General features: G+C 29.2%; 1 pseudogene; it reads right to left on the minus strand.

The window, feature by feature from the left end:
• Positions 1-4,837: 4,837 nt before the first annotated feature.
• Positions 4,838-6,962, minus strand: LOC133038145 (uncharacterized; annotated as a pseudogene).
• Between the last annotated feature and the right edge of the window lie 2,686 nt (positions 6,963-9,648).

Genomic DNA, 9,648 nt, shown 5'->3' on the forward strand with positions numbered 1-9,648 from the left:
AATAATAAGTTGTCATTCAGTAAGCTACTATTTTAGTAAATTTTATTTTTAAAAAAATATATATTATAAATATTTAAGTCACTCATATTTTTAAAATAAAAATTAATATATACATTTTGATTAGTTAAATAAAGAATAAAGTTACAAATAACTTTTAAATCATTACAAATACAACATTTTTTTAGACTAATTAATTATGACTTCGATAAGATAGCAATTAATTACTTTTGATAAAACTATCAATTGTAAAATAAAAAGATGATGATCATACCAAATATTCTATAATGAGATATGCCTATACTCATATATGTCACATAAACTTATTAGTTTATTTTGGCGTATTGAAATAAATTTCCATTCTTTGTTTACATTTTTCATATAGTCTACTATCGTATATGTTAATAAATCTATTGGTTTATTTTAGCATTTTGAAACAAACTTTTATTTTTCTTTTCATATATTGGAACAACAATTTATTTTTTGTTTCAAACACAATGTGTGCCTATAAAATAACAAATTAATTAGTCTATTTTTTTAGGTCGAGACATCAAATCTAGTTGTATACAAAATACATGACTATAACATGTCTTACACAAGAAACTGTGATAACAATCTATACACTTGTTAAAGATTTGAATATGATAAAATATCTTGCTCATAAGTTTATTTGTCATATATCCCAAATAAACTTATTAGTTTATTTTGATATATTAAAACAAATTTTTATTATTTGTTTACATAGCAGCCTTTTCGTATAGTCTACCATCGTATATACTAATAAATCTATTAGTTTATTTTGGCATATTACAATAATTTTTATGTTTCTTTTTGTATATTGGAACTACAATTCATTTTATTTCATATAGCCTACCATTATATATGTCAATAAACCTACTAATTTTTGTTTGTGGGAACAACATTTTATTTTTTTTCAATACATAGTAAACTATAATCAAATAGAATGATATATGCCAATAAACCTATTAATTTATTTTTCGTATATTAGAACAATAATTTATGTTTTTGTTTCAAACACAACCTATCATCATGTATGTCTATTAAATAACAAACTAATTAGTCTATTTTTTTAAGTCAAGACATCAAATCTAGTTGTATACAAAGTACATGACTGTAATATGTGTTACATAGTAAACCTGGATAACAATATATACATTTGTTAGAGATTTAAATATAAGTTTATGTGGTATATATATCTATACTCATATATGCCAAATAAACTTATTAGTTTATTTGCATATTGAAACAAAAATAAAACCTGGTGATTTTTATCAAACTAAGAATAAAAAAAATGAGTTCTTCATAAATAAATTAACAAACAAGTTATCCATGTGTATAAAATTCACATTTTTGATTTTTTTAAACTGAAAACTAAATGATATATAACATGCATTTTACATAGAGAAATTTTTATATTTATGACGGAATCCTAATTTTCTGATTCAGAATATCCCTCCCACTCCTAACATGTATATAAATATATATATATATATATACTAGGTGATTGTTACGTGCCAAGCCACGTAGTGTTAGTTTTATTTAATATTTTAGTTTTTTATTTTAATTAATAATTAAAATAATATAATTATTTGAACGATTTGTTTTATAAAAATAAAATATGTGTCAGTATATTTAGTAAGTAAAACATAATTGTGTTATAATAATGTATGTTATTAATAGTAAAATGTACATTAATCTTCTAATTGAAAAAAGTTCTATTATCTCATTTCATATTTAATAATAGCTACACAACTATATATTTATAGACTTTCACATTCTTTGCAAATTACTAATAAGCACCAATAATATTTTCATATTCTAATATTTTTCAACATTCTCCTCTTGGTGGTAAAATTAAAAATAAAACTAAAAATAAGCACAAACATATAACGTAAATACTAATTACAGCCCATTTCATCTTTTTTTATTATTATTTTTTTAAGCCCAAGCCCAAAAATCTCTAACCCAACACAATCAATCTTCTTTTATATTATCTTTTCTAGATATTTTATCTATATTTTTCTTTTTTAAAAAATAAATAAAAAAATTATTAATATTCTCCCAAGATAGGTTTGTTAGAGAGATATGTGGCTAAGATGATTTTTTTTAATTTAAAAAGAGATTATTAATATTTAAAAGATTGTTTATTTAAAAGATTGTTTAATTTTTTGGTTTAATTATTGGGTTTATTTTTTAACGGGAGATCAAACCTAATCGTTAAATTTAACAGAATATTCTTTTATTTTTAAGTATATTCTGTTAAACCAAGAAATGCCGTTAGATAGGCACTTTTAATATATAAAGATACATATATTGGTAATCTAAATTAGTGTAGAAACTAATTAGTTATCATAGTATACTATAATCTAATTTACTAAATTCTAAAACAAATATCAATTAAGATTAAAAAAACAACAGTAACTAATTAGTATATGATTGGTATCATGAGCAATCTAATAATTTTTTTTTTATTTTAGAAATAGCAAAAATTATATACTTTCCACATTTTAAAATGTTTACATTGAATTGAAAAATAGATTACAATAATATATTTTTAAGCTCAACCGAGTTATGATGTGGCCATGAATTCTTTTTAAAGTTAAAGATAGAGAAAAGAAAAAGAGAGAAAGATAAAAAAAAAATAATAAGAAGATCGAGTAAATTAAGTATTCTTATAAACTATAAAATAAATAGGTAAATAAATAAATGAAAATAATGTTTTTCTCTTACTTCAAATAACTGAACAAATTTTAAAAAAGCAAAACGATGATAGTACGAAATATATCTCATCAGTTAATGTCATATATATACTTAAAGCAAAATAATTAATATGTGAACGGTATTGGAAAACGTTAATATTTTTATATTAATTTAGATCACAATATTTATGTAAATAAATCAATATTAATGTGCTTGGATGTAAATTTCCCTAAAAAAATTGTAGTTTTGACTTAGAAGTAGTCTATGCAGGCATAGGTGCAATTAGCATGGGTTGTTTTGTAGTTTCAACAGAAAATAAACTTAATCAAGGACGTGAAAGACTTCTGCAAAATCATAGAATGTTATGGTATAAAATGCACTAAACTTTAAAATTGAAAAGGCAAGAATCGAAGAAAAGAAACTGTTTTTCCAATTAGTAAAGCATTGAACAGCACAAACTGAAACATTATTTCTCAATCACAGTATAATTCTTGTGTTGGAATGGAACCATTGTAGCTACACTGTAAACATCAAAATAGCTTCGTGTTTATATTGATTCTTCTTCACGCAAGTCACCTTGGAACCAACAAACCAAGCTCTGAATCAATACACAGATTGGAGTCAGAGCACAAGAGTTAAAACACTATTACAAGAATTAAAACAATGGTACAAGTTATCATGCAACATTATGCACATTGCAAAGTTTATGAATCAATCTCGGTAGAAAAATACATCCAGGTATAAATTTGAGGTTATGTGTCTTCACTTATTATCATAATGACACTAGCAAAAACTTTCTAATTTCTATGCAACATTCAGTCAAGTCCTGATTTCTTATACTATCCTATACGAATTTATTTGGAAAAAATCCATTGGTAAAAACATAAATCGAACCTTCTTCAGTCAAGCAACAACCTCAACAAAGAGAATATAAGAACCCTCCTGATTTCTTATACTATCCTATACGAATTTTTTCGGAAAAAATCAATTGGTAAAAACATAAATCGAACCTTTCACCATAAGTTGTGCACAGCGCCGCGTCTTGTCCTTGTGGCCGAGATCCGAAGGCCTCCATTCTGCTTTAGAAACTTTTCAATTAGTTTATAAAGTATAGTAATATACGATATATTGTGAAACAACTTTAGATGCGTACAGGATGATGGACATCAACAGGAATCTCTGCGAAATAGAGAGTGTCTCCAACTTGGAGCCTGCGTCCATCAATGACCCTTCTAAACTCCAGCTTCCTAACAGAATATCTCAGATCGTCGATACCAGCTTTACGTTCCCTCACATCAATGTTGTAAGTTTCTTCTCCCACCACGAAATGCATTTGATTGTTAATCAGCATGTCTGTTCTAATTATGTATACGGCAGCACACCGAGGAATCTCAAGTGCTTTCTTCAAGTCTGAATTTGTGACTCTCTTCCAGCAAACCATGGAATCTGAGAAATATTTAAATACTCAACTATTACCTAATAATGTACACTTAACACAAGATGCTCTACTCGCATTAATCTTTCTACAGCTAAAAGAAATAGCACCAAACCATATATATGACTTAGAATATTATGGTCAGAGCAGAATAAACCTTCCCGCACATCGGCGGCACAAGAGTAAATAAGGGAATATGAGTACAAACAAGTAAATTATTATTTTCCTAAAAAAGAATATAAACAAACATGATAAAAATCATGATTCAAAAAACGATCAGCTCCATATATAAACAAACATGATGAAAATCAAATCAAACTAGTAAAAAAGAAAAGATTGCAAAGGGAGAGATACAAACTCATAATTAAAACCATGAATAAATTACCAGTAAAACTAAGAACAAATCAAGAATATATCAATTGAGGAAGAATGAGTTTCCAACATGCATACTAATAATAGGACAGCTCACAATAAAAAGTTTTCAATTATCCACCGTAGAAAATTAATAACAACAAATTGAAACTGAAAAATCCATATAAACAACAAATGTAATGAAATTTAAATCCTATCATACTTAAATAAATTTAAAAAAAAGAACTCTTAAAATATCTTACTAACTCACACAGAGTCAAAGATATGGAGATGCAATATTAAAATACAAACCTCTTTTGATGAGGAGTCGAATTACATCTTGGTAGAAAGTCTTTTGAAGAACTCATAATTAGTGATCAGTAGTTGTGGCTGACATATCCATTGAAGCCCATCTTGGCCCTAATCCTCTGCAATAAGCACCGAAACCGCCTTCCACAACCAAATTCCTCACATTTTGAACAATTGTGAGTGCCCTTCTTTGCCCATTTTCCTCTCCATCCAACACTTGCAGCCTTGTTTTGATTGTGTTAAGTGGCATAGTAATCAAAGCAGAAACACCACTAGCCATTGCAGCACTTAGACCCTGGACCGCCCAAGGTTGCTCGGGAATCAGGCCTAAAACTACTACTACAACGATGAGTTAAACCATTCTCGTCTTTCTTCTTCTTCCCCATATAACAACCAAAACCATCCCAAATGAGCCTGTGTGCAACAGAATATGAAGCCCACCAAACAGAATTAGATGGTGCATATGTCACTATAGATATCCCAAAACCTTTATAAAATCCTCTAAAGCCATCTGAGTACATGATTTTCCTAAAAGCATCTAAGCCATTGGTGTAACTATAGCTACTAACACTAGGAATAGAGTTTTTAACATTACTACTACTATTACTGCAACTCTGAACCATGAGTCTTTGACTTACAACATCAAATTGGGGTCCAAACTAATTAAGCAGCCATAGCTGAACTCAACCCTGCTGCAGCATTAGCTATAGCAAGTGCTGCAGTATCTGAATACCCTAATCTAACAGTGACTGTCCCAACATTACTCTTGGTAACTTCACGGGCTGTCATGTAGAGCGCTCTAGCTGGGATTGTTCCCATTAGAGAAGTACCAAAACCTCATTAGAAACCTCTAAAGCCTTCATGGCGCATGATAGCAAATGACATCTTGAAGCATGAGAAATCACATTGACACACAATATAGATATTGTCAAAAGTTACAAACTCTTGATCTTGAAACATTGAACCGACCATTTTAACAGCTCAGAGCAACTGTCTCTATTTAGCAACAAAACATCATATGAGACATTTTTAAAATCTTTTCTTCGAGAAGATAGGGTGGAGAACCTTTTATCACCAGCTATATAGCATTGCACCTGGTACTTGGCCACTGCTACATCTTCTTGTTTATTTTATTTTATTTTTTTCAATAACGAGAAGAAGAGGATTTTCTCCATAAAAACCCCTGGCATTCGTTGAAATATCATAAACAGTTCTTGTAGGCTGCACTACCTACCTAATACACAACTAGAATACAACTCGCCTTAGCCTTAGAAATATTTGCACTATCTGCCTAACAGTATACTAACAAGAATACCGTGAATAATTCATTCATGTATACTAACAGTATCATAAATAATTTATTAAAAAAAAAAAATAAAAGAGTATCATAAATAGTTAGAAAACAGCCAAGTTTCAAACATCAAGAGCTGAGACAATGGGAGAGGAGGGAAGGGCAGGAATTTTAGTAGGCCAAAATGGATAGACAAGAGGGAAGTTTTGTACGCGCATGCCGAAAGCTAGATAGCCAGGATCTGGAAATTGAAAAATTTTCCATCTTCTCTTCCCTAATATCATATTGGTAAATATAAATATTGTCAAATATAATGAACAAAAACATTATGGAAAGCAAATTCCATGAGGTGGTAGTACTGCCATTTTTGTTATTACCAAAATTCAATTCCCATACTTGGACAGAGAAGACCCTCCTCCTTAAGTGAAATTCTTAGCCAACCCTCGACCAGTCCAAGATGGACGCTTTTGCCTCTCATCTTGGGGAAAGGCTAAGGGAAATTGAATATAATTGTAATAATTTGGATCCTGGGGAAAGGGATCGAGGGCAATAATGCCATGAGTAGCCCTTGCAGACGGCGGTACATCGGAGTACAGATAGGCAATCATCGATTCGGATGAATATCTGACCTAAGCATCACCGCCGCCATCGCCATCGCCACCTCTCCTCCTCCTCTTTCTCTTTAAGAAAATTTTATTCCACGGCAGAAACAGTCGAGGCATGAGAGATGGTTAACCACTCTTGACAGATTCAAGGGACACTCTTTCTCTTCTCTCTATGTAAAAGACTGCTTTTTTTGTTTAAAAGACTCCTCTTTTTTTCCTTCATAAGCTTAATGATAAAAGTTTACAATTGTATTGCTACGCATAATTTATTTAAAATAAATATTGTTTTTTTTTTTATCTTTATATATTAAAAGTGCACAATTCTTGGTTTAACTGTTTCTGTTAACTTTTAATCATTCACTAGATTTTTTTTTGTTTCCGTTAACTTTTAACTATTACGTTAAGTTTGACATATATATTAAAATATATTAATAAAAAATTAAAAAACAAATTATAAAGTAATAAATATTAATTAAAAAATTAATAATAAAATATAATCATCACTTGACTTCTATACACCAGTAGAAGCTATAGATTCCATATTTATGTTCAGCACTCCCACTCAATCATACTATCATGTTCCCAAAATATATGTATCATCCTGACTATCACCCTGACCAAAAAGTAGGCTTAACTAATAAATCAAAGAACATGAATAGTACTCTTGAGTTGAGCCTAAGCATATCAGGATTTAGATTCTTTTAATCTTAAGATCAACTACTGATATTGACTTGGAAAGATATAACAGTAAGTTTGTAATATCTTAACTAAGTTGCAATATCGGTCCAGTCCAATGTATACTCCATACATTCGAAACTAGTATACTAGGAAAATGTCCTGGAAAGAACATAACACTTACTCCAAGTGTAAGTACACATCATCGCTGATTATCACATTAGTCTAAATCCAAAACACTAATGAAACAGGGACTTAGTCTTTTGATTCATATGATCACAATCACATTCCACTGTGTTAACGATACTGTAATTGTGAATAAACATATGATCTGGATTTAACTGATTTTGTGTATAAATGTAATAAATATATTAAACCATTAGCATGCAAAATTCATGCAAACATAAATCACTTCAAATTTCTTATATTGATAACTAATCAGATTGTAAAGAGTTTTATTTAGGGCATAAAACCCAACAAACTCCCACTTGCACTAACGTAAAACAAAGTGTGCAAATAAGTCAATCTGATGTCTTGATCTTTAGATCAAGTGTAGTATATTTGAATTCAACCAAACTTCTGGAAACTAGTTCATAAATACATTTATGAAACATCCTTTACTATATGCATTACTCATCAAGGGATACTGAAATCCTTTACTGTTTTAAAGTACATCTGAATAAACAGAAGACATATCTCTCATATTTTAAAATATGGAATTGAGATAATACAGCGTAGACTTTTCTTCAGTAATATAATTTTCTGGTAATTTCGAATTTACAAAGTTATAATTCTTCTCTGGTAGAGCTTGAATTATTATAGAATAATTCCTCCACCCCCAAAGTAACCACCATCTCATAATTTCGAATAAGTTGGTGAGATACAAGGATAACTGATATACAGTTCCTTAATATCTAACATATAGATCACTTTCATAAATCTTTCTTGAATATCTTCTAATGTTCCTTATTTGATTACATCTCAGATAGCTCCCACTCAATAGCAGATGTCTAGTTAAATGATACTTTTAACCTCTTTATTGTTTGGAGAGTTATCAAGTTGTGACTTATTAGTCTGAAACTTTAAGTTAAGACAAAGTCATCAACATAGCAGATTAGTATTTGAAGTGAAAAATACTTGCTAGAGATTAAGTAATCAAAATTAAGATACCATAAAATTTTATGTGGATTAAGAATTCTTGGTTCAAGTCATTCGAATAGACTGAACTAGAGTTCTTGTATCTTATTCTCATAATTCTAATAAGTTATATCTATCCACATGAATGGTTAGATTTGCTTTTCAGAAGTGTTCTTAAGTTCCTATCACAAGTGTCAACCTAATGAAGATGGGTATAGAATTTTAAAATTCTCCCACTCAATTAAGGTAGTGTGAAACATTATCAAAGAACTTTTATAGGTATCAAATTTTTTACTACAACAGTAAAACGAATTGGAACATACAATCAAGATCAAGGATTTATATTGATAATAGCTAAGTCATTATATTACTTCCATGTTTAAAGAAAATATGTGTTACATAGGGTATTATGGAGTAAGCTCCACCCCTAAGTATATACATTTAGGGTATTGTGGATAAACTCCACTCCTAAGTATATAGAGATTATGATCCACCCCTAAAGGTTGTAAAGATCATGATTCTCTAAGTGTGATAGAGATTATGTGGAGCTGAAAACAATCTAGAGTTCATTAGATATAAAAGATCGTTGAACTGCATAGTTTTCTTAACTTTTCTCCACCCCTATCAGATTAAAAGATCCTTTTATCAAACAAATTCTTAATAATTGTATTAGGATTAACAATTATTAAACATAGAAGTAATTTCTAGTGTTTATTTAATATAACTCTATGAAAAGTTGTAAATATTATAGAATTTGCATCAATAATAAAAACACTTACACATACAAACATATAAATATAATGTGGTAATTGTTGATTAAGATAAAGTAAATGAAGTTTAATCTCATAAATTGCAATTGGTTTGAATTCAAAAAAAATAAACTTTATTAATAATAATAAAAGTGTATTGCAACAATATGAGAAAAACAAGGATAAAAATCCCTACCTGAAATTCAAAATCCAAATTGTCTTTAAACTAAAACAATTAATTCAAAAAATAGATAAAAGAGCTTCATCTTCATCTTGGACGACTTCACCCTTTGTCCAGCTTTCTGATCCAACTCTTTTGAGTTCAAGTAACTTGACCTATAAGAAGAAGAAACAAATAAACAAAGTTAGTCCAGAATC

This window comes from Cannabis sativa, chromosome 5 (assembly GCF_029168945.1).
Source record: "Cannabis sativa cultivar Pink pepper isolate KNU-18-1 chromosome 5, ASM2916894v1, whole genome shotgun sequence".
Lineage (NCBI taxonomy): Eukaryota > Viridiplantae > Streptophyta > Magnoliopsida > Rosales > Cannabaceae > Cannabis > Cannabis sativa.